This window comes from Cetorhinus maximus, chromosome 28 (assembly GCF_964194155.1).
Source record: "Cetorhinus maximus chromosome 28, sCetMax3.hap1.1, whole genome shotgun sequence".
Classification (NCBI taxonomy): Eukaryota; Metazoa; Chordata; class Chondrichthyes; order Lamniformes; family Cetorhinidae; genus Cetorhinus; species Cetorhinus maximus.
This window is the reverse complement of record NC_135906.1, coordinates 27659569-27685140: the sequence shown is the minus strand read 5'-3', so window position 1 is coordinate 27685140 and position 25572 is coordinate 27659569. Positions and strand designations below refer to the sequence as shown.

At 43.7% G+C, this 25572-nt stretch overlaps 1 protein-coding gene across 5 annotated transcripts in view; it reads left to right on the top strand.

The window, feature by feature from the left end:
- The first annotated feature begins 8466 nt into the window (after nt 1-8466).
- LOC144668975 (MHC class II regulatory factor RFX1-like) overlaps nt 8467-25572 on the top strand; it is a 118116-nt gene continuing 101010 nt past the window's right edge. For all 5 annotated transcript variants that reach the window (XM_078531513.1, XM_078531510.1, XM_078531511.1 and 2 more), the window contains exon 1: nt 8467-8573. The gene's annotated coding sequence lies outside the window, so the exon portion shown is untranslated. The remainder of the gene's footprint in view (nt 8574-25572) is intronic.

Below are 25572 nucleotides of genomic sequence, written 5' to 3'. Positions count from 1 at the left end.
GTTTAATCCACCCACTACTGCACTTGGTGTAAATCTGGGACCGTTCCACCCATATTGTCCTGTAATGAAACATCAGAGGTACTGAACTGGGTATTTAACTCGCCATCTTTACCCTAAGATTACATACATTTATATATACTATTAACACTGAGATATGCTGAAACCATTTAATGTATTTCTTCCTGTACAATAAATGACTGTCCACAATGTGTTACAGCCTATTACTGATTCAAAATCACTCCGTTCAAATTACTGGATAACTCAAATTTGAATTGAGCTAAATATAAATTCCTCCAGTGCTGTTTTACTTCACCTCAGTTGTTTGAAGAATTGGATAATACAAAGTCTGGAAGTGTGAATTTATATGCATTACGCAGTGATTTAATTCCACCACAATGAGGCGCTGTTTGCTACTGTCACAAGTAAATAGTACTAGCCCCCTCTTGTGAGACTTCTCCCTGCAGAGAAATGGGTCTTACTTAGTTTTTACCCAAGCCTTAATTCAGTGGGAAATGGAAGTGCAGAGTTAAATGCATTCCCAGCTATTAAATACTGACTCAGAGCAGAGGTTTCAATACTCTGAGAAATTATAGAGTATGCCTCATCAGGAGCTACATGTTGGGTGTGTAAATAGTCAAAGGAAGGGTTACATTATTTACAATTTGTGGTATGCAACAGGTAAAAATGCAAAAAAAAAGCCAATGAGAGTCAGTCCCTAACTGTTTGCAACTGTAGTTTACTTGCCAGTAAAGTCCATGACTGTAGAGATAGGCTTTGCTGTGTTTTTGCTGAAACTTCACTGAAGAATTACTGACACATATGTGCTGTATTTTTCACTTAAAGGGCAATAAGAACAAGAATTGAGATTGCAGTTCAACCCTGTATCCAATTTTGTACCTAATATGCTGTGAGCCAAAGAATAAATTGTGCAGTTATAAAATCTGTTACAATTTTTTCTTCTAAACTCTTTCCCTTCACTTTCTGTAGCCTGGCTGACCTTTTTCACAGCTACGAGCTGACCTCTAGGGCCTTACCAACATTATCACCTCCCCCCTAACCCCTAGATGGCCTCACATGGAGATATTACAGTATGTGAGCACTGAACAGCAAACATAAGCAAAAATCTGGCTGATTTCCCCTTTCCTTATTCTGAGATGCCAAAGTCAATGCTATCACTGGCATCGCGACACTGGCTGAAATCATCAAATTCAGCATTGAACTTTGCATTGAACCCAGACTTCCTTAGTTTCCATCTGGGCTATCAGAGGGAGCTAAGTGGCACATATCAGGAATTATTGTGCTTGGCAGCTATTTAATGCTTTATTGTACCATGACACTATGTCTAGATGCACAGCAAAAGTTACCTGTAACTGAATTTCACCACAGTGGAACTTACTGTAAAACAGAACACAACTCAATGATTCCCATAAACTGCTCTGCACAATTGTCAAGAAAATATCTCTGCGGAATCTCAGTTCAATCTGCAAATTGAAAGTCATGCAATGTTGCACTGTAAAATACCTCTGGTGAAGTCAATACGTCAAACAATTTAAGTTTGACAGTCAACTTCTTTTGGAAAAGTTTTTGGATCTAAGTTCCCTTCAAATCACCCTCTTAAAATATTTGTTCAAAGTTTTATTTTGTAAACTGATTTCTCTCTAGTTACAATTTTGGTGTTTTTTTTAAACGAAGGGAATAAATATTTAGTTGAGTAAAAATTTACTCCTACTTGCCAAGCATGTCAGGAATGCATTAGCATTCCCAAAAAAGCATCTTTAATCGAACCCTGTTAGCATCTCTGTACTGTTGGAATTAACCCTTTTAGTCTTAATTTTAGCGTATAATCAGAATGTGTAACTCCCTAGTTATGTTTGTAACTGTAACTGAGGTCAAATAGTGCCTCATGATCATTCACAAATAGGGTGACCATTATTGGTGGCTTTAATCTAGATCTCTCATTACAGTGTTTACAAACACCCAAACAAACACTGTTAATGTAGCGAAATGTTGACAGTGAGGGTGTAGCTATATTGGCTACTTAAGCATGGCTATGAAGTAGCTTTATAATTCCAGAGTCCAATGGAAAATTCCTGGAGGAGTCTCTCGTCAATTGGGTTTGACACTATCTGGAGCAGAGCTGCAATGCAATGTTGAGCTAGGTTTACTGGTGTCGGCCATGGCTCAGTTAGTAGCCCTCCTTGCCTCTCAGTCAGAAGGTTTGGGTTCAAGTCCCACTCCAGAGACTTGAGCGCAAAACCTAAGCAAACACTCCACTGTGGTACTGAGAAAGTACTACACTGTCAGAGGTGCTACCTTCCAGTTAAGACAAACTGATGCCCTGTCTACCCTTTCAAGCGGATGTAAAAGAATCCAGGACACTACTTTGAACAAGCATGGCTCTTCTTCCTGGCGTGCTGGACAACCAACATTGCTGAAACAGATTATCTGACAATTGTCTCATTTTTGTTTGTGGGACCTTGTTCTGCATTAACTGGCTTCATGTTTCCTACATTGCTTTGAGAAGCTAGGCACTCCTATCTATGTTCTTAAAACATATACAGTTTAAGTCCAGGAGCGGAGCTCTACACAATTGTACAGATGTTGCATTTTACAGAGTTTTTGCTTTTATATTGAACTTGATTGGGAGCCAGTCAGTAGATACACGGTATCTAGGTATCTGACTGGAAGCAATCTGGCAGCCATTAGTTTGTAAATGGTATCTACAGTGTAAGAGCGTCTTAAGATCTGGACAATTTGAGAAATTACAACGTGTGGCTCCAAGGCCGTCTAATTGATGTGCTTACACCATCAAAGTGTCAATTTGGCTCAGTTGGCAGCAGTTCTATGACTGAATTAACAGGTTATGGGTTCAAGATCCACCATAGACTTGACCACAGATTTAAGGCTAACACTTCAGTGTAGTAGTGAGGGATTGCTGCAATATTGGAGATGCTACCTGAGGTGCTAAACTAATTCCCAGCGTGTAAAGGTGCCATGGTCCTTTTAGAAGAAAAACAGGGAGGTCTCCCAATGTTCTAGCCAACGTTCTTTCCTCAACAAACATTACAAAAAACAGAATAATTAAAGTTTGTGGTACCTTGCAATGTGCACATTGGCCTTTATGTTTCTCTACATGGCCAAATAGGTTAAATTCAATAGTAAATTCATTAGCCAGGCAATGCTTTGGAATATCCTGAGAATCAGATGAAAAGCTACTAGAATGCAAGTTGCTTTTCCTTCTTTCCTTAAAACTAATTGAATTTACCATTAATAGCTACAATACTGCTTCTGTAGAAATGCACGAGCATTTTATAGAAAATGGCCAATTTACACCAGTTAGAATATAAACACAAGAACAATTAGTAATCTAATCAATTGCTCCAGGGTTGAAGTTAAAGATATTGAACAGATAGATCCATGCAAGCAGGTGAGCATTTGGGCCCATTTCCAGTTCTGTAGCAGTATGCCAATGTGCCTTACTATAAGAAAAGCTTTTGGAGACTCACAGAATACAATATTATTCAGCAAGTAGAGTCACTGAAGATTGCACGAGCAAACAAGTCATGATCTCAGGTCCAGAAACTCAGTTAGTATCCGTTTGTGACTTGCGGAAATAATAAACACTGTGATTTAGCAAGTGTAGATAGATAGGAATAAACGTGAGAAGGGTTAAAGCAGTGTACCACATAGAGATGTCATAAAGACCTGACATCAACTCAGAAAGAAATCAATAACTCCATGTTTGCAATGGCTGCATTAATTGGTTAGCGGAAGTGTCCTGTGGATGAGAATGTTATTGCTAAGGCAACATTTGTTTACAGCTGATTCTCTATTCCATGCAGATGGATGGTTTCAATGTTCAGTGTTCTATTAAATCCATAAAAAGATAGAAGGGACTATCTAAAAATCATGAATAGGTGTTATCTCAGAGACTAAGTAATGAAGTCCCCTGGAATAAGTTACAAGAGAAAAGTTGTCTTCAAAGTTTTGCTGAATTTATTGTACTTATGGTTACATCAGTCACCTAAATACTTGAATTAAGTTTTATTTTGTTAAATAAATAATGCACTTTAGGATTGTAATTTAAGGTGCTTGTCACTGACTGGACTATAAAACATCATGTCCATTATAGGATCCAGGTGCTTATTTCATATGTTATTCCATTCACAATGGAAGAGCAATCAAAAATTCAATTACATTGCTGAGCTATATTGCCAAAAGAATTGTGTGCAGGTCTGAGGCAATAATGCTAGTGCATGTTAACTGTTCACGCATTATACAGGCAAAGATTTGGACTTAGAGCCTGCAATGGGAATGTGCGTTCATGCTCCCTATATATTTCCATGTACTTCGCTGTTTGTGGGATCAGCACACAATGAGTTAAAAAAGCTTTCAGTTCCACTGAACAGGGATTTTTTTCCCCAAAAATTTATCTTAATCACAAAATTTGTAACAGTGCATCACATAACAGTTCAAATTTGACAATACATAAATTGCAATACAGATCAGTTAATTTCAGTACAGGACATGAGGTGCCTCACTGCACTTGCCAGTACAGGTTATATTTACAAGGTACAATTACAAACATTCGTCAGTGCATACAACACGAGGGGTTTTACCTGGTTTACCTTGGTGTACTATGGCCGGAGGATCTTAAGACAGTGGCCTTTCCCCAGTGAGCCTTTGTGGCGGCTGCCCCAAGCTTTAGTGCACCCCTGAGTCCCGGACCTTGGAATGTGCCACTCAGCAACACTTATTCATTAATAGCTCCTTGCAGTGGAATACCGGCAAGTTTCGGAAAGTCCAAAGAGCACCTTTCACTGAATTGATTGTACTCCAGTAGCAGTTGATGTTATCTCAGTATATATCCCTGGTAACAGCTCGAAGAGAACTGAGTCCCGCATCACAGAGCTGCTCAGTGGAAGGGGGATGATGAAAAGTGCCTCCACCTGTAGAAGGAAAACAGACTCTCCGAATCCCTGTGGCAATCAGATGTAGCAACAAGGTACCAAGCTGTATCCACAATAGCCTGCAATTCTATAGCGAGAAGGAAGGGAAGATCCCTTCAACTTTCTGCTGCAATCTTCTCCCTATATAATTGTTGCAATGTCATGTATACCTGCACTGTATGGCAAGCCCCTGTTACATTAGCTTTCAGTAACTGCACACCAAAGGAAACCCTAAATAGTCAGAAAGATGCTTAGAAGTATGAAGTGGTACAGAGAAAGAACAGAGAGTCTGGGGGTGTGTATGCACAAATCGTTGAATAAGTCAGGGCAGTTTGAGAGAGTGGTTAAAAGGGAATACAGCATCCTCGCTATATAAATAGAGGCATAGAGTATAAAAGCAAGGAAGCTATGGTGAACCTTTATAAAACTCTGGTTCCAGTTCTCGAGAAGGTTTCCAGGGTGATGGCCTTGAGTTACGTAGATAGTTTGGAGAAACTGGGGCTTTCTCCTTAGAGAAGATTGAGAGGAGAATTGATAGAAGTGCTTAAAAATCATGAAGGATCTGGACAAAGTAGATAGAAAGAAACTGCTCCCATTGGCAGAAGGGTCGAGGACCAGGGAAAACCGATTTAAGTTGATTGACAAAAGAACCAATGACGATATGTGGAAAACCTTTTTTATGCAGCAAGTGGATAGGATTTGGAATGCACTGTCTGGGAATGTGGTGGAGGTAGATTTAATCGTGGCTTTCAAAGGGGAATTGCGTAAGTGCTGGAAAAGAAAAAAGTTTCAGGAATATGGGGAAAGGGCAGGTTAGTAGGGCTAGCTGAATTCTTGCAGAATTGCATGGATATTTTGGGTCAAAGGGCTTCATTTTGTGCTGCAACCTGTCTGTGATTCTTTGAAGGTGCTTAGAATTACATATGGCACAGAAACAGGCCATTTGGCCCAAACAGTTCATGTTGGTTTTTATGCTCCACTTGAGCCTCCTCCTGTCTTCCCTCATCTAAATCTACCACCATAGCCTGCCATTCCCTTTACCATCATGCGCTTGCCTAGCTTCCCCTTAAATGCATCTATACTATTAACTTCAATCACTTCCTGCGGTAGCAAGTTCCACATTCTCACCACTCTCTGGGTAAAGATGTTTCTTCTGAATTCCCGACTGGATTTCTTGGTGACTATCTTACATTGATGGCCTCTAGTTATGCTCTTCTCCACAAGAGGAAACGTTCTCTCTGTATCCACTCTATCAAAACCTTTCATAATTTTAAAGACATTTATGTCATTCCTCAGCCTTCTTTTTTCAAGATAAAAGAGAGCCATCCTGCCAATCCTTTATATGTATACCCACGCATTTCTGGAAATTTTCTCTGCACCCTCTCCAGTGCCTCTGTATCCTTTTTATAATATGACGACCAGGACTACATGAAGTACATGAAGTGTGGTCTAATTAATGTTTGATACAGGTTTAGCATAACTTGCCTACTTTTCAATTCTATCCCTCTAGAAATAAAGCCAATTTCTCTATTTCCTTTTTTTATGGCCTTGCTGACCTGTGACACAACTTTTAGTAACTGATATATTTGTATTCCCAAACCCCTTTGTTCCACTACCCCACCTAGACTTGCACCTTCCAAAATAATAAGTGGCTTCCTTATTCTTCCTACCAACATGTACTACCTCACATTTTTCTGTGTTGAACTTAATTTGCAAATTATTTTCCCAGTCTACAAGTTTATTAATGCCCTCCTGTAATTAGTCCTCCTGAGTATTGAATACTGGGGAGATGGTGCTGTAGTGGCAATGTCATTGGACTAGAAATCCAGAGGCCGAGGCTAATGATCTGGGGTCATGGGTTCAAATCCTACCACAGCAGCTGATTCAATTAATTAATAAATCTGGAACTGAAAGTCAGTAATGGTGACCATGAAACTATCATTGATTGTTGTAAAAAGCCATCTGGTTCACTAATTCTCTTTAGGGAAGGAAATCTGCCATTCTTACCTGGTCTGGCCTACTTGTGACTCCAGACCCACATCAATGTGGTTGACTTTTAAATGCCCTTTAAAATGGCCTAGCAAGACACTAAGTTCAGGGGCAATTAGCGATGGGAAACAAATACTGGCTTTGCCAGTGATGCTCACATCCCATGAAAGAATTAAAAAAATTGGTGTCTTCCACAAGTTTAAAAATTGTGATTTTCATTCCAAAGTCCAAGTCATTGATGTAAATTGTAACAGCAGTGGTCTTTGTGAAACACCACTTCCCACATTCTCCCACTGAATAACTGCCCTTTACTCCAACTCTGTTTTCTGCCTTGAGGCCAGCTAGAAATACATTCTACATTCTGCCATTTGTCCCCTGATTCCATGTTCTGTGATTTATTCGCTAGTATATTATTGGACATCTTATCAAATGCCTTTTGGAAATCCAGATAAATTACACCTTTGTCTACTATTGTCTACTTTCTCTGGGAAAACCTGGGATATCAAACATTTGTTTATCCAATCCTGGAGTATGCAAGTTGTGTGTTGCATCCTAATATGGCGAGAGGTATAAATAAGATTGAAGCAATCCAAAGCTGTGCTGCACAATTCTGTATGAATCAGTATGGGTTATACACCAATGTCACATTCTTGATCAAAGATTTGGAATGGGAATCACTACTGTAAATGAGGGAAAAATACACTGACCATGTTCTATAAAATATGGAATGGGCTGATGGGAATTGACAGAAACAAGTACCTGGTGCCCTCCAGCAATGACAAAATACGAGGACACCATCCACACAAACTACAAAGACCATTTGTTTTCAAGACATTGTATCAACAATCTTTCTTCCCAAGGTCAATCCCAAAATGGAACAAGCTGCCAAAGGAAATAGTCACAGCCCCATCACTTGAAATCTCCAAGACCCATCTTTAGATTATTTCCATTTAAAAGTTTTCGTTATCAGGACAGCTATCTCAACAGATCATGCCTGGTTTAGCTCACACTACCCGCATAAATGTTGGTGGAATATTAGTCCACGATGCCAGCAGAACTAAAGCAGAAGCAGAAACATCTGTATGTTCAACTTAATAACAACAGTTGTAACACTGTCACTATTCTTCTTTTGTCTTTCTTTGGTAGAAAAACAACATTAACCTCTGGTAACATGGTGAATAGAAGCTATTCCAGTCCTGAGCAAGCAATGATTCACAAGATGCTCTATTGTTAAGTTTATTGTAGGGCACAGTGGTCCATTCAATGAACTACATCTCCCACAGCGCTTCACTCGACGTTACTTTGGGCGCATGCGTAGTACGTGCGCTGCCCGTCTCCATGACCCAGGGTAATCGTCACCATCGCGCGGAAGGGGACCCCGCTTATTGACGTGGCGTTAAACCAATCGAAATGGAGGAACGGTCGAGTGACAGGCAACTGGCCAATCAACGAAGAGATGTTGGGCAGGACGGTCGGTAGCGACCCAGTCAGCATCGTGGAGGTGGGCAGGATTTCCGGTGTTGCGTTGCCTGGGTTGATTCCGGAGGCTAGCAACTGTTGCCTTGAGGACGAGCGCCATAGCCACCGTAGTCCTGGCGACTGTTACCCCGTCAAACAACAACTTACGCCACAAAGGTGATTCTTTTTTTCTCTCTTCTCTGCTCATCAAAAAACTTCGTACGATAAACAAAAACACTTTTTCCTGACAGGAGATTATAAAATGCGGGCCAAAATTCTCAGCCAAAGAGATTAAAAAGATAAAAAAAATTAATATGACGATGCCAAAAAGATTTTTCAGGCACAAAATGGCGGTTGTTAGAGTCCAAAGATCACTCTAACTATTCAGTTACGGGAAACTATCGAGGTTTTATTCTCTCTTTGTAATAGTTGTGAAGTAAATTGAACTTTTTATAAAAATTGTGATCATTTTTGTGGTGATTGATTATTGTCAGAAGTAGCGTAGGCCGTGTCAGAAACAACACTGTAATTGATAGGATGTTAACTTAAAAATTATGAATTTGTCTGCATTTCATTTGTGTTAAGGGCGGGGGCGGGGGCGGGTTAAAAAAATAATCTGCTCGTTATTGTTAAACGACTACAGTTGTATGGAGTGAGCGAGAAAAGGAGGCGAGGTCCGCTTTTTTTTTGCGGAGCAAGCCTAACTGGATGGGGGTGGGGGGAGGAGGAGGAGCGGTGGGGGGGGACTGTAATTGATTGACGGAGGTCTTGGCCAATAGGGATGCGGCCCGCCGCGGGCAGGTGCTTTGGGTGAGCCAATGGGCGGGCGGGAGGTGGGCGTGGCTCGCTGGCAGGTTTGTCTGCGCGGGAAGCGGTTGGGCACGAGGCAGGTCTTCAAATGCCGTGACGTCATCGCCACCACTTCCTGGTTTGGGGTTTGCCTTCTGGCCGGTGCAACGTTATGGTCAGCTTCACATAAGGAGCACAAGTAGGCCATTCAGCCCCTCCGGCCTCCCCCACCCTTCAGTAATAATGCCCTGGGAACATGGGTTCAATTCCCACCATGGCAGCTGATGGAATTTAAATTAAAATAAATCTGGAGTATAAGTCTAGACTCGGTAATGGTGACCATCAAACTATCATTGATTGTCATAATAACCCATCTGGTTCATGGAGGCAAGGAAAGCTGCTTCCCTTTCCTGGTCTGGCCTACATGTGACTCCAGACCCACAGCAATTTGGTTGACTCTTAACTGCCCTCTGAAATGGCTCAAGCAAGCCACTCAGTTCAAGCGCAGTTAGGAATAGGCAACAAATGCCAGTGCCACCCACGCACCGTGAAAGAATAAATTAAAAAATGAGATCATGGCTGACCACCTATCCCCAATTCTCCCTGTCACCCATGGCTCAGTTGGTACCGCTGTCACCTCTGAGTCACAAGGTGCCAGGTTCCATATTATCTGCTCATTATCACATTGCAGTTTGCGGGAACTTGCTGTGTATATATTGGCTGCTGTGTTTCCTACTTTATAACAGTGTTTACACTTCAAAAAGTACTTAGTTGCCTGTGAAGCTCTTTAAGGTGTCTGATGGTCATGAAAAGCACTATATAGATGCAGGTCTTTCTTTTGGTTTGATAACTGCTGCACCATAATGATCATAGGAACAGAAGTAGGTTATTCAGCCCCTCCAGCCTGCACCGTCATTCAATAAAGATCATGGCTGATCTTCCAACCCCAAACTCTCCCATCTCCACAACCCATCACCACAACCCAACACGTTACCCCAAACTGAGCCCTCCCCCCAGTGACACCAAGTAGGAATCTGTATCTGAGGATTTTGAAAGCACACAATGAAGTCAGCGATGGGTTCACAGGTTTTGGGCAAGTGTGCTTTAGTGTGAATTAGCCGAGTTTTCATTAAAGTGCAGTATATATGAGCCAGAGCTCAGATGACTGGTGAGACAACTGTTGGAGAGACTGATCAGGGAGATTAAGGTGAAGAAGAGGGGTTTTTCAAAAACGTCACATTTCCAGTTTGCCTCAGAAAGGAAGTTATACACACATACAAACATAGAAAATAGGATCAGAAATAGGCCATTCGGCCCCCCAAGTCTGTTTCACCATTCAATAAGATCATGGCTGACCTGTTTGTATTTCAAATTCCACATTCCCATCTACCCCCAATAACAAATCACTAATTAGAAGACTTGGAGTGCTGCGTCCAACTTTGGGCACCACGTAAGAATGTCAGGCCCTAGCTCCACCCCACCTCCCAGCTATTTCCCATATCCCTTAATGCTCTCTGTTTTGAACATACTAAATGACTGAGCACCCAAAGCTCTTTGGGAAAGAGAACCTTCAAAGATTCACATCCCTTTGAGTGAACAAACGTAAGTCTTAAATGACCAATCCCTTATTCTGAGACTGATCCCTAGTTTCAGACTCCCCAGCCAGGGAAATCATGCTCCCAGCATCTGCACTGGTAAACCCCTTAAGAATGTTATATGTTTCAGTGAGATCACCTCTCATTCTTCTAAATTCTAGGGAGAGATCCAGTTTACTCGATCTCTTCATAGGATTATTCCCTTGTTCCAGAGTCAGCTTAGTGAATCCTTTTTTATGGTCCCTTTAAGGGTTAGCTGACATTACAATCTTTTATGATTAGACTAGAATAAGCAAGTTGCATGAATCCACATATGAGGGAGCTGACTGTCATGGGGGTAACAAGACTTACATGCACAATGTATACAAATACCTACAAATGTACAGTTTGGTCTTAATAGTAGCGGTGAGGAATTCAGCGTGATGGTTGTTATTTTCTTTATGCTGACCCGATGAATGGGAAGATGCATAATACTGTGTTCTGTGCAAGGGCGGTGTGTGTGTGCGAATCCTAGACATGCTAGGCCAAAGCGTGGAGTCAGTGGATTGGATGGCGTATATAAAAACTTCAAACTGCAAGTTACTCCCCAGGTCACTGCACAGTAATGTTAAGGATTTAGACCGCAGGAAAATTTTCAGAAAAACCATTACATATTGTCATTGCCTGTAAATGAGCATTGCAGCTTTTCCTAAGGCATCTTACTCTGATGTAAGTTCAGTGTATTTGAATGTATTTTGGTCTTTATACCAGTGTGGAAAGACTGTGCAAAACAGTTATAGTAGGGTACATTACTGCCTTCTCTGAGCAGTCATTCTATATTTACACCACACATCTGGTATGGAAATTATGGAGTTTTTTATATCACTATTGATGAAAATAGATACATCGTGGTGAATTAGAAATGTTGAGCTATAATATTCTATGTCTAATACTGCAGTGAGCTGGTAGTGCTACTGATTGGTCAATGGCATTAATGACCAATCAAATCCAGCAATGATATATTTTAACTATATGGAACTACGGACCATTGGGGGAAAAATGGAACCAGTATTCCCCATTGTTTTAATCCTCCACTCTGAACATTGTACTCACTTTGTCTCACAACTGCTGTATGCCTCTATACCTGCCCAAACATTTCAGTTCTGTTTTGGTATCTCCAGGCCTATCCACAGTGCTGCAACCCTGCTGCACTCCTGCACTTGCTGCAGTTTTGGAAACAGGGCTGCTGATTGGATTCTCCCTGGCTCAAAGTCCCTTTTCCAAGTTATCCTAGGATCTGCTGCCCGCCAGATGTATAAATTCTAATTTCAAAACTATCAGCTGAGGTGAATCACCTAGTGCCACGCATCTTTTTTCATATAGCACTCTCATTGTCTGACAGTTGCTAATCATGGCTGTCCACACATTGCAATGCCATGGTATCACAATGAGGCAAGGAGAAGAGGTAGACCCCAAGAACCATCTCAGTCAGTCCAAGAAACGTGGGAAATAAATAAGACCCAAACTCACAGACATTTATGTGTGGCCACCACATCTGCAACCCCTCCTGATACATATCTGGAACCCCATAACCCTCCACGTCCCAACATCCTAATAACGCCTGTTTGGCAACCCAGTCCCTATTCTATTGACATCTGCCTGTCCCCCATCCTACCAATGGCTGACTAACCCCCTCGGTCTGCCCACGTACATCTGTTTCCCCCCCCCGCCTCATCCTACCCACTCCCATCTGTCTGCCTCGTCCTGCCCACTCCCGTCTGTCTGCCTCGTCCTGCCCACTCCCGTCTGTCTGCCTCGTCCTGCCCACTCCCGTCTGTCTGCCTCGTCCTGCCCACTCCCGTCTGTCTGCCTCGTCCTGCCCATGCCCGCCTGTCCCCCACCTCTTCCTGCCTGTGCCCTGCCTCATCCTGCCCATGCCCGTCTGTCTGCCTCGTCTTGCCCATGCCCGCCTGTCCCCGTCTCGTCCTGCCCACACCCGTCTGTCTGCTTCGTCCTGCCCACACCCGTCTGTCTGCCTCGTCCTGCCCTCACCCGTCTGTCTGCCTCGTCCTGCCCTCACCCGTCTGTCTGCCTCGTCCTGCCCACACCCGTCTGTCTGCCTCGTCCTGCCCACACCCGTCTGTCTGCCTCGTCCTGCCCACACCCGTCTGTCTGCCTCGTCCTGCCCACACCCGTCTGTCTGCCTCGTCCTGCCCACACCCGTCTGTCTGCCTCGTCCTGCCCACACCCGTCTGTCTGCCTCGTCCTGCCCACACCCGTCTGTCTGCCTCGTTCTGCCCACACCCGTCTGTCTGCCTCGTCCTGCCCACACCCGTCTGTCTGCCTCGTCCTGCCCACACCCGTCTGCCTGCCTCGTCCTGCCCACGGCCACCTGTCCCCATCTCGTCCTTTCTGCGCCCACCTGCCCCCCGCCTCATCCTGCCTGCCTCGTGCCTTGTCCTGCCCGCGCCCTCCTGTCCCTCCTTCCCCAACCACTGTCCTATCCATGCCCATCTAACACCCCTGTCCTAGCCACACCTGTCTGTTCCCCTTGTACTACCAATGAACCTTTGGCCCCATATCTTATTAGGCAACAACTACAGTATTGCATCTACTACTGGTCACCATACTTCTGGCAGAGTATGAGGGTTCTGCAGAGGAGATTTAACAGAATGGTTTGAGGAATGGGGAATTTTAACTGTATGGTTAGGCTGGAAAACCTGGAATGGTTCTCATTGGACCAAAGGATATTGTGGAGTGATTTGATCAAGATGCACAAGATTATGACAGTTTAAATAACGTAGACAAAAAGCTGTTCCAGTTGACAGTTGATGGGGCGTTGGTGGGGCAAATGGCCTCCTTCTATGCCTTAATAACTCTGTGACTCCTCCCGACACGCATCTGGCATATTTGAATAGTATGTAGTTCAATTTCGATGGTCATCTACAAACACTCAGGACTGAACCTGCACTGTCGGTGTTATTAAGCACCATACTCTAGCCAACTGAGCTAACCGGCCCCCAAATGCTGCGTACTGTGACTAAAAGGTAAAGCACATAAGAGGCAGAGCCTAGGAAAGTTAGCTAATATACTGATCCCACTATTAAAATTGTCACTGATAATTCACAGGAGCGCCCTACTGTGCACCTGATTGAGCTGCTGGTAGCACTTTCCTAACCATCAGCTGGAAACAGGCTAGTATCAGAAACTTCCTCCCCACCCAACCATGCCCAGTTTTCTTTACATCTATGTCTATTGTGGTTTCTCCTGGCAGTCTTTCCTTGCCTGGCCTCAATCCCAACTTCTACCTAGTTTGTTTTGGCTCTTATTTTTTCTGTATGTTCTCACCTTCAAAAGATAAAACATCCAAATGCAATGAACCAGTAAAAGAACATATTTAAATGTGGAAAGGCATGGTGAAAAATGCACAGAAGTGTAAAGGTGGGGTTGTAGGAAGAAGTGTTAGAAAAAGAATGGGAGAAACAAATATACAGAATCAAGAGCAAGTGTAATGGCTATACAGCATGTGTAAAAGTGGAGGATAAATAAAAAGACGTAGAGGTGACAAGAAAACAGATCATGAGAGAGGAAAGCACAGATCGACACAGGGATCAATGATCTAATCAGTTGTCTAATTATCAGCATAATATGGCTTTCAGTAACTTACTCCCAAAGGGCAAAATTGGAAGCATGCAGCAATGATCATAACATGGTTCATTACAAGTTACTGTTGATCTATCCCCAAATCTGCCTACTCTTGTTACTTGCTTGCTTGTTCATTCCCTTTCTGCTGCTAACTTTAGATATTTCTAATCTAGGGAAGTAAAGCAAGTTAGAACATAAAGTATCAATTTAAGAATTTTTAAATATTGTTTGCCTGTGAAACACTTAATTTATTCTTTCATGAGATGTGGGTATTGCTGGCAAGCCCAGCATTTCTTACCCTCCCCTAATTGCTCTTAAACCGAGTGCCTTGCTGGGCCATTTCAGAGGGCAGTTAAGAGTCAACCGCCTTGTTGTGGGTCTGGAGTCACAAGTAGACCAGACCAGGTAAGGATGGCAGATTTCCTTCCCTAAAGGACATTAGTGAATCTTGTGGGTTTTTACAACAATCAATGATAGTTTTATGGTCAGCATTACTGAGACTAGCTTTATATTCCAGGTTTTATTAATTGAATTTAAACTGCCATTGAAACACAGAAACTGGCCTGATGGCATAAAGTTATCTGTTTCCACTCTCACCTGAACTGATTTCCAGTTTCCAAAACTGGCTCCACAAGCCCTTCTTATAGTGGAGAATTTTATGCAACTTAGTGGCCCTAAAAGCTGAAATGTTTGACCAGATCAAGACTGTGACTGAACTGCACAAAGTTTCACTGTGCCTAAACCTTGCTACCTTCTCTCACCTGCTACATTGCATTTTTGACTAGTACTCCCTGAGGGAGACAGTGAATTCTGTATCAACACATTTCAAGTTGGGGTTATTACCATGACAGTGCTTTATAGTAAATACCACATGGGGAGGATGAGTTCATATAATTGACGAATGCATCAAAATGGAAACAAACTAATCATCCATCAAGTAATGCCACTCTTCTTCACTGCACATATATATCACTTAATATTCTTACTTTAAAGCAGCTATCTAATCTATTTTATAAAATAAATAAATAACGTTCCTCCTACGACTCCAGGATCATCATTTAGGGTAATTTGGAAAATTACAGAAAAAGCAGGAAAAGTTTACAATTATTATTTTCCTATCAGTTTTTCTTGCCTTCTCTCTTAAAGGCATTGATCTCACTAGAATATAGATGCACGCGTACTGTTTGTACCTGTGGCACCCTGCCTAGTTGGCTATTCTTCATATGTAAGCATAGACGGTGAGTGTTCGGAGACTATTTGGTAGGAAGCATCCAGGAGCGACTTTGTCTTGCACCATGTGCAAAGGTTCAGTTTGGGCCCTTGTATTTTACTAGACAACAATATTAAATTCTAGTGTCAAACCAGCAAACATACTTTTATGAAAAGGTATGCTCACTATTAATACCATTGCGTAGATGTCCTTTCGCTGTATCCAGTCGAGCCCTGTCAAATTGCACAGGTCACACAGACCTAACTCTGCCCTTTTAAGCATCAGCTTCGAACGCAAACCTGTCTAACCTGACCTCACGCCTATATTGTCACTCGTTCTTTTACCAATTTTCCAGCAGAAACCACTGGATAGCAATGATAAATAGGAACCTTAGGTAATCTCTCCATTCCTCGTCCACTGAAAGATAAACACTTGCATTTATATAGTGCCTTTCATGACCACCAGACTTCCTAAAGCGCTTTACAACCAGTGAAGTATTATTTTTTTGAAGTACAGTTATTGTTGGAATGTAGGAAACACAGCAGCCGATTTGCACATAGCAAGCTCCTACAAACAGCAATGTAATAATGACCAGATAATCTGTTTTTGTGATGTTGATTGAGGAATAAATATTGTCCAGAGCATCAGGGATAACTCCCTGCTCTTTTTCAAAATAATGCCATGGGATCTTTTATGTCCGCTTGAGAGGGCAGACAGGCCCTCGGCTTAACATTTCATCGTCTCCACGTTTGCAGCACTTCCTCAGTACTGCACTGGAGTGCCAGTCTTGATTTTAGTGCTCAGGTCCTGGAGCGTCAGTTGAACCCATAATCTTGTGTTTCAGTGACAAGAGTGCCGCCAATTGAACCACGGCTGACATTGAAACTAAAGGAGCTAACTCAATGTAACCCAGAAACCAAATTAGGTCAGTAATAGACTCTAGTCAGTGAATAATAAGAATAAATCATATCTACAAATATGTATATTTCTGTCTTAGTGACAAACCGTAACTCCTTTGTAGAATTTGCTTGCTTTAGATGTAAATGTGAAGTTGCCCTGGGATCATATATCAGGGATGCATTGCACTGATCCTCTTACCAACATGCAAACCTGGGCAAGGGAGGGCAAAAATAAAATGCAACTTCCAACAGTAACTGTGCTTTTTTTCCCTTTGAAAATTCAATGCTTTTATGTTGGGAGTGGGAACTATGGCCAATTACTACTATTATAAATGTTCAGCATCTCAGATTTGGTCTAAGATTTGCTAGGACCTTAATCAAAATCCACCAAGGAAATAAATTCAGCAGTGAAGCAACCCAAAACAGTTGTTCAGTAGGCTAATAGAAATTTTCTAGAATTTTTTTGTTTTTTTCATATCTGTCCTCGGGACCAATCAGGCCATAAACAAAAAGAAGTTAATGCAGGAAATACACTTTGGATCAATCAGCATCTATGACAAGTGAAGAGATATACATTTGTGTTTTGGCTTAGAACTCGAGCTTGCATTCCTACACGCCCTGCTGCAACCCACACAAAATGTTGCACTTGTTCTCATTTAGGATGGTGACGAATATATTGCTGTTTATTTTCTCTTAAAATAAATGAAACGCTACCTGGCTGCAATGTTCAGATGCGCAGGCAAAACTATTCTTTTGTAAAACGGTAATTGAGCTGATATCTTGCACATTAGATTAGATTCTGTTTTCTATGATGTGTTAGAGAGCGCAGTGATAGTAATCTGTTGCCCTCATGCCACATAAAGGTACTAAAAAATAATGCATGTGAGTCCTATGTGAATTGTGACTGTTCCACCACATAAATAGTGATTTCAATTCCTGAGTTACTAACTACTGTGAGCAGAATTCTGAAACTTATAAGTCCCACATTAGTGATCGGCACCTGATTCACAATTCTGCAATTTGGTAATGCAAGGTCACAATTGTTCAGAAGCATATATTAAATTGGTTAAAAGTTTAATCATTTTAAGGGCACAGGTGAAAGCTGCTACATTTTATTGTGTCAAAAAATACCTTGGGCCTGAGCAAAAATGAACAAAAACATAAAATAGAAATGGAGGGAGGAGAAAAGAGGATCTAAAACTGAACCCTGGCCCTTCTCTTGGCCGTTATTAGAGGTTTATTTTGCTGATAAGATACAATAGTTCGGACATAGTACCCTTAATGCAAGAGTGAACCGCTACGTTTGATCTCAACTGCACTGTCCTATGGGCAGCAATTCCGCTTCTCTAGTTTGAAAGGCATATTGCTAATGAGCACTAAGCTAAAGAATATCTGGAACATATTATCAGAGGTAAGGGATTGTGAACATCCTATTGGCATGTAGCTCTGAAGAGAAAAGTAAATATGTCTAATGGAGTGCTATGTGCTATGGTCAACTATTGAACAAGAGAGCATATTCAAGGTGCCTTTTTACTGATTTGCAAAGCATATTATGATTTCTATTTGTTATTTAAATGAAAACTCTACTTTTTTTTTGTTTACCATGGTAGTACTTTGCTTTAATGATGATATCGTTGGAGTAAGTTTCAAAAAGCACCCTTCAGAATAATTTCTAGTCCTGTGGATAGTGAAACTATCAGTGACTTAAATAGAATAATGGCTGCTGTTTCTAGTAATCATTCATTATGCATCACCAGGAAAAGTAAGTATGAAAGCTATAACCCGGTCTATTTACTTGAACAAAATTCATACTTCCTGGAAATTGGCATCTTAATGGGCTGCCAATATATGATCATCAGTTCCCTGTATATCATAGTACTTTTATTAAGCCTTCAGAAGGTCAGCAAAATTTTGTGTCCTTTTTCTATGTATATTTATTATTTATAGATTAATCTTTGTTAATAGAGCAGGATGGAAATAGATCATAATAACTCCAAATTTGGTAGATAGGTGCCTGTTGTTACGGAGGCGACCAGACTGGGGAGACTGATTTTCAGTTGCATAGCTTCTAAGTGTTCAAAGAGATCTCATTTGTATGTTTGTTTGTTGCGCCTCTATATTTTTGACATATTAACACAATACCGTGCATGATGATGGGACAGCTTTCACTCCTGTTCATTCTTGAGGTGGTCTGATTAAAATCTAGTGCGTTTTGAGTGCGTTTTACAAGATCGAGCTATTTTTCCTATTCTAAACAGATTTATCGTAGATAAGAGAACTGTGTTTATTTCAAATTGAATGTCACAAACCCAGCAGGTGATCTCACCTTATATACGTTGGCCCAGAACTTCCTTTCCCTAGAGGGTCGTGCTGGAAGGTACCCCAGAAGATGCATTGGGGGGACCCCATGCAAGGACTGTGCAGGAATTGCCCGGGAAGTTCAAACTCCCGATGGACAATTACCCTACACTGGGAACCATCCAAATCTCTGATTTAAATTGGAGACGTCGGATGCTTCTAACTCTCTTAGCAGAATAATTACCCAGAAAAAGTTAAAAGGAATAAAACCGCTTCTAACCCCTATGTAACTATATTGAAGCCCCCCCCTCCAACCCCACTGGACCTACTGACTATCCCACCAACCACCCAAGCCCAACCCCCGGACTATACTCCAACCCTCCTGCCCTAACCCCGTCCCCGGCCCGTCTTAACCCTCCTCCCCGGCCCGTCCTACTCCCTACCCCAACCCCTATTCCCCACGCTCTCCCCCCCAAGCCCATTCTACCTGCCATGCCCCCCCGCCCTGACCTGTCCTACACCCCCCAGCCTCCCTACCCTGGCCCGTCCTACTCCTCACCCCAACCCCTACTCCTCCCCCACCCCACCAACCCAGCCCGTTTTACCCACCACGCCCCCCATTCTGGCCCATCCTACTCCCCCCAGACCCCTCACCCCAGCCTGACCCACTCCCTCCAGCCACCCCCCACTACCCTGGCCCGTCCTACTCCCTCCACCCTAGCCCGTCCTACTCCTTTCATTCCCCTCCCCAGCCGGTCCTACTCCCCCCATCCCCCCAGCCCGGCCCGTCCTACTCCACCCCCATCCCCTCACCCTGGCCCATCCTACTACCCCCACAATCCCCTCCCACTCCAGCCCGCCCTACTCCCCCTCCCACCCCAGCCCGTTCTACTCCCCCCACCCCGGCCCATCCTACTAGACATGAACCCTGAGAATGGGAAGGAGGAGGTCGGGGAGGTCAATGTGGATGGGGGTGGGATTCTCAGGAAGGTAGGAACATGCACGTTTACCTGAACATCCTGGAAAGTCAAGGGTTCAGGTTGATAGGTGACAGTGGGGAGTGGGAAGGCGATGCTGGGGGGGTCGACAGTGATGGGGAATAGGACATGGGTGACTGGGGGAGGGTACAGGATGGGGAGCTGGCAATATACTTGACTACGACCATGGTTGTCGAAATCAAAAGTGAGCAGAGCCTCGTGTTGGACAGGCACAGGGATTGCATGGGAGCGCAATCAGTGTGTGGGTGGAGATGTAGGTCAGCTCAGATGGACAACTGAAAGAGAACCCCAGCTGGCAGCATTGAAAATGGCCGAGATAGGAAGATGAGTGTGACAGATGAAGGCTTCGTGTGGATGGGAGAGTGCTTGCATGAGGCCCTGAAAGGCCCTGCCACACACACACTTCTCCCTCCAGATTCACTCCTGCTCTGGCTGCATGCAGCTGAACTGCTCGTGGTAGGGGAAGGGGGTGGGCGAGGGTGGGAGGACCTGCAAAGCCTGCCAATGAAGCTGAAATACAACATTACACATTATTCAGTAACAGTGAATATATTTTCAGATTATAAAGTAACAAAATGTGTTCACCTGTGCAACCACTTGTGATCAGGATTTCTTAACTTTTCTAGGCCTACCACTTCTTCTAGGTGCTGCCCTGGCATCTGCAGCAGGGGTGTCAGCCTGTTCAATGGTTGGCCCTGTTGCCTCTAATGACTTTGGCATACGTCCTCTGGCGACCAAAGGCTTTGAGGGCCCCGGCTTGCTTTAACTGTCATCCTGTGGGCCAGCTGCTCTCTCTGCAGTGGCAGAGAATGAGGTTAAGGGGGTCACAGGCAAAGGGGACTCAGAAGGAGAGGCAGCCTCTGAGATTTCTGAGTGGATGACCCAAGAGTGTCCAGTTGCCACTCCTCCTCCCTTCGGGTGCCTGAGGGCCCTGGCCTGACTCGTTGAGGGGAAATAGCACCTAGAGGGATGTCGAGATGCCCCGTTTCCCCTCGTGTTGCCACTGAGAAACTCACCCATAGCTACCATGATGGATTGCAGGTCTGCGCGCAACTCTGCGATCTGCTGGACCAGGGTCTCCATGGCGTCTGCCACCCTTCCCTTGGAGACTTCCATGTGCGCACATGTGGGCACCACTTGGTCAGAGAGCAAGCGGATGCACTCATCCAACTCACGTGCCACTCTTGTTGAGTGCTTCCAACAGTTCTGTGTGATGCTCCCCCACATTCTGCTCTCTCTTCACGATGCATTGAAAGCCAAATCCAGAGGCTCATCATCTGACTTGGACCTCACAGATGCCTGATCCCCAGCAGTCCTCCGAGCGCTGGGGGGGTCGGCTGAACTTGCCTCCTCCTGCTTCAGACGCATGTTTGTATGGTGACCACAAGATTGTGAACCCGAGTCTAGGTCCCAGCAAGGCATATGTCTCTGTGCTGGTGCAGGGTGTGGGTAAGCGCTGTGACAGGCCTTCCAGGCTGCTTATTTCCAGCTCTTCAATGGAGGAGGCATCCTCTTGGCTGGAGGTGAGGACCTGGATGGAGCTGAGGGACTGGCTGGCTGAGGGCATCAGACGCTTGGCAGAGGTCCCTGTGACCCAAAGTAGAGATAATTAGTGTAAGGCAGCAGAGTCAAAAACAAGAGAGAGAGAGAGCACTCGCAGTTGCATTGAGAGAGGGATGATATGGTGCGCGATCTCATGTGGGTGTTCCCCGCTGACCTCACCATCGTCACAGGCATGGTCCAAGTCCTCACCAGTTAGTGCAGTGGCATGCTCCTCAAAGTGAGTGAAGGGCCTAATGTGGACCACTTCACCGCAGGTCTGGGACCTCTTCCCACTGTTGTAACCCAGCTTCTCCTGCATGAAAGCAGATGGAGAGTGTGAGCAGGACGCATGGCACTGCGTGGAATGTTTCAGAATCACAGAATTGTTACGGTGCAGAAGGAGGCCATTCGGCCCATCATGTCTGCACCGGCTCTCTGAGCATTTTAACTTAGTGCCAATCTCCTGCCTTTTCCTCGTAACCCTGCACATTGTTTCTATTTAAATAATTATCCTATGCCCTCTTGAATGCCTCAATCGAATCTACCTCCACCAGATTTCCAGGCATCCAGTGCATTCCAAACCCTAACTACTTGCAGTGTGAAAAAGTCTTCTCATTTGCTTCTTTTGCAAAACACTTCAAAACTGTGCCCCCTGGTTCTTGATCCGTTTACGAGCGTTTACGTTTACAGATTCTCCCTATCTGCTCTGCCCAGACCCCTTATGATTTTGAAAACTTCTATCAAGTCTCCTCTTAGGCTTCTCCTCTCCAAGGAAAACAGTCCTAACTTCTCCAATCTTTCCGCATAACTGAAGTGTCTCATCCCTGGAACTATTCTCATAAAGCTCTTCTGCACTCTCTCCAGTGCGTTCATATCCTTCCTATAGTGTGGCACCCAGAACTGTACACAATACAGTTAGCTGAGTCTAACCAGTGTCTTATATAAGTTCATCAAAACCTCCCTGCTCTTCTACTCTATCCCTCTATTAATGAAGCCTAGAATACTGTATGCTTTAGAAACAGCTCTCTGTACCTGTCCTGACAGTTTTAATGATTTATGTACATATATACCCAGGCCTCTCTGCTCCTGCACACCCTTTAGAATAGCATCCTTTATTTTATACTGCCCCTCCATGTACTTTGGTATATAGAACATCACCTCGCACTTCTCTGCATTGAACTTCATCTGCCACCTATCTGCCCACTCCACCAATTTGTCAATGTCCTTTTGAAGTTCTACACTGTCCTCCTCACAGTTTACAATTGTCCCAAGTATTGTGTCATCTGCAAACTTTGAAATTGCCCCCTGCACAGCAAGATCTAGATCATTTATATACATATCAAGAAAAGCAAGTGTCCCAATACTGACCCCATGGGGAACTCTGCTTCCTTCTTCCAGCCCAAAAAATATCCATTAGCCATTACTCTCTGTTTCCTATTCCTCAGTCACTTTTGTATCCACATTGCTACTGTCCCTTTTATTCCTTGACCTATAACTTTCCTCACAAGTCTGTTGTGTGGCACTGTATTGAACGCCTTTTGGAAGTCCATATACACCACATCAACGGCCTTTCCCTCACCAATCATCTCTGTTACCTCTTCAAAAAACTCCAGCAAGTCAGTTAGACACAATTTTCTTCAACAAATCCATGTCGATTCTTCCGAATCAATCCACATTTTTCCATGTGACTACTAATTCTATCCCAAATAATTGTTTCTGGAAGTTTCCCACCATTGAAGTTAAACTGATTGGCCTGTAATTGCAGGGCAGATCTTTACAACCTTTTTTGAACAAGGACGTAATGTTTGCAATTCTCCAGTCTTCCAACACCTCTCCCGAATCCAGGAAACAATGAATGATTATTGCCAATGCCCCTGCAATTTCCACTCTCATTTCCTTCAATATTCTTGGATGCATCTCATCCAGTCCCGGTGCCTTATCAACTTTAAGTACCGACAGCCTATCCAATATCTCTTCAATCAATTTTAAACCCTTCTAGTGACTAAGTTTCCTCCTCTGTCACCGTGGCCTAGGCAGCATCTACCTTGTAGGTAAAGACAGATGCAAAGTATTCACTTAACACCTCAGCCATGCCTCTTGCCTCTAGGTGTAAATCCCCTTTTTGGTCCCTAATCGGCCCTACTCCTCCTTTACCACCCTTTTACTATTGATGTGCTTATCGAAAACTTTGGGATTTTCTTTTATGTTAGCTGCCAGTCTTTATTTCATAATCCCTCTTTGCTTCTCGTATTTGCTTTTTCACATCCCTTCTGAACCTTCTGTATTCAGCTTGGTTCTCAATTGTATTTGCTACCTGACACCTGTCGTAAGCATAATTTTTCTTGTTTAACTTAATTTCTGTCTTCTTTGTCATCCAGGGAGCTATGGAGTTGTTTGTCCTACCCTTCCCTTTTGAGGGAACATACCTTGACTGTGCCCAAACTATCCCCTTTCTGAAGGTAGCCCATTGTTCAGCTACTGTTTTTCCCGCTAACCTTTGGTTCCAGCCTATCCGGCCCAGCTCCGTTCTTGCCCCATTAAAATCTGCTCTGTGCCAGTTGATTATTCTTACTCTGGATTGACCAATATCCTTTCCCACCGTCATCCTAAACCTTATGATACAATGACCACTGTCCCCTAAATGTTCCCCCACTGTTACTTGATCTACTTGGCCCACCTCATTCCCAAGAACCAGGTCTAGCAGTACCTCCTTTCTTGTTGGACTGGACACATACTGTTGTAGGAAATTCTCCTGAACACAATCTAGGTATGCTTGTCCCTCACTGCCCCTTAAACTACCACTATCCCAGTCTATATATGAGTAATTGAAGTCCCCCGTTATAACTACTCTACGATGTTTACACCTCTCTGTAATTTCCTTGCAGATTTGATCCTCTATATCCTTCCCACTAACTGGTGATCTATATATTACACCAAGCAATGTAATTGCACCCTTCTTATTCCTTAACTCTAGCCAAATCAATTCTGTCCTTGAATCCTCTGACACATCCTCTTTCTCTAGTACTGCAATACTCTCCTTAACCAAAAAAGCCACCCCTCCATTTTTCCCTTTCCTATCTTTTCTGAACACTTTGTAACCAGGAATATTTAGCAACCAGATCCACCCTTCCTTAAGCTAGGTCTTCGTTATCGCCACAACATCATAATTCCACAGGGCAATCTGTGCCTGTAACTCCCCAATTCTCCAAATCCCTTACTTCGACTCCATCTATTAACTTACTATTCTCTATTTTAGTGCTATCTGCCTCTCCCAACATTTCGTGCACCCTGGTATTACTTTCTAATATTCTCTCCTGGTTCCCACACCCCTGCTGAATTAGTTTAAACCCTCTTCAACAGCACTAGCAAAACGATCCGCAAGGAACTGGTTTGTGTGATGAGCAGAGCCACGGACAGGATGAGGACGCAAACTCCATAGGATATAAACCTGATGTGAGGGTGTGTGAGAGAGTTAGTGGTGTTGTCCCTTGATGAATGAGATCCCTGTGGATGTGTGATGGGTTTGGGAGTGTGAGAGTTGAGAGCAATGAGGTGATTGACTTACCCTGACGAATCATCCACTTCCTGCACTGGATGGCTGACCTCCTCTGTGCTCCAGTGACGTCCGCTGCTACCACCTCCCAGGCCGGATTGATGACTCTGGTGGACCTCCTGCGGCCAAGTGGGTGTAGAGGACATCGCGGCGGACTTCCACTGCTTCCAGCAGGCGCCCCAGCGAGGCGTCACTAAATTTGGGGGCTGCTGTCTTCTTTGCTTTCAGGGCCATCTGTTGCTTGGAGCAGTCTTGGTCTGTAAACATGAAGTAGGCTGCTCCTTGGTGCATTTTAAATATGGCACCCGGAGCGAGGAAGTGCTGAGGTCACGCTGTGGTGGGCAAGTCCGATCCCACCCGCCAGCAATCTGGCATGTTTCCCGTGAATGCATTATTAATGAGGTAGGACATGCCAGGAAGAGGACGACACGGTGCGAAAACCCGCCATTGCGGCCGGCTGGTGAAATGATTTTTGCACTTAGTGCAAATCTGGGACAATCCGCCCATCATCTTTAACATCACAAAATATCCAAAAGCGCTTTATAGGAGCATTATCAAACAAAATTTGGTACCAAGTCACATAAGGACATTTAAGATGGATGGCAAAGCTTAATGAAAACGCGTGAACTTATTGTGTTGATGATGAATTGGTTAGGAGGAAGGAGACA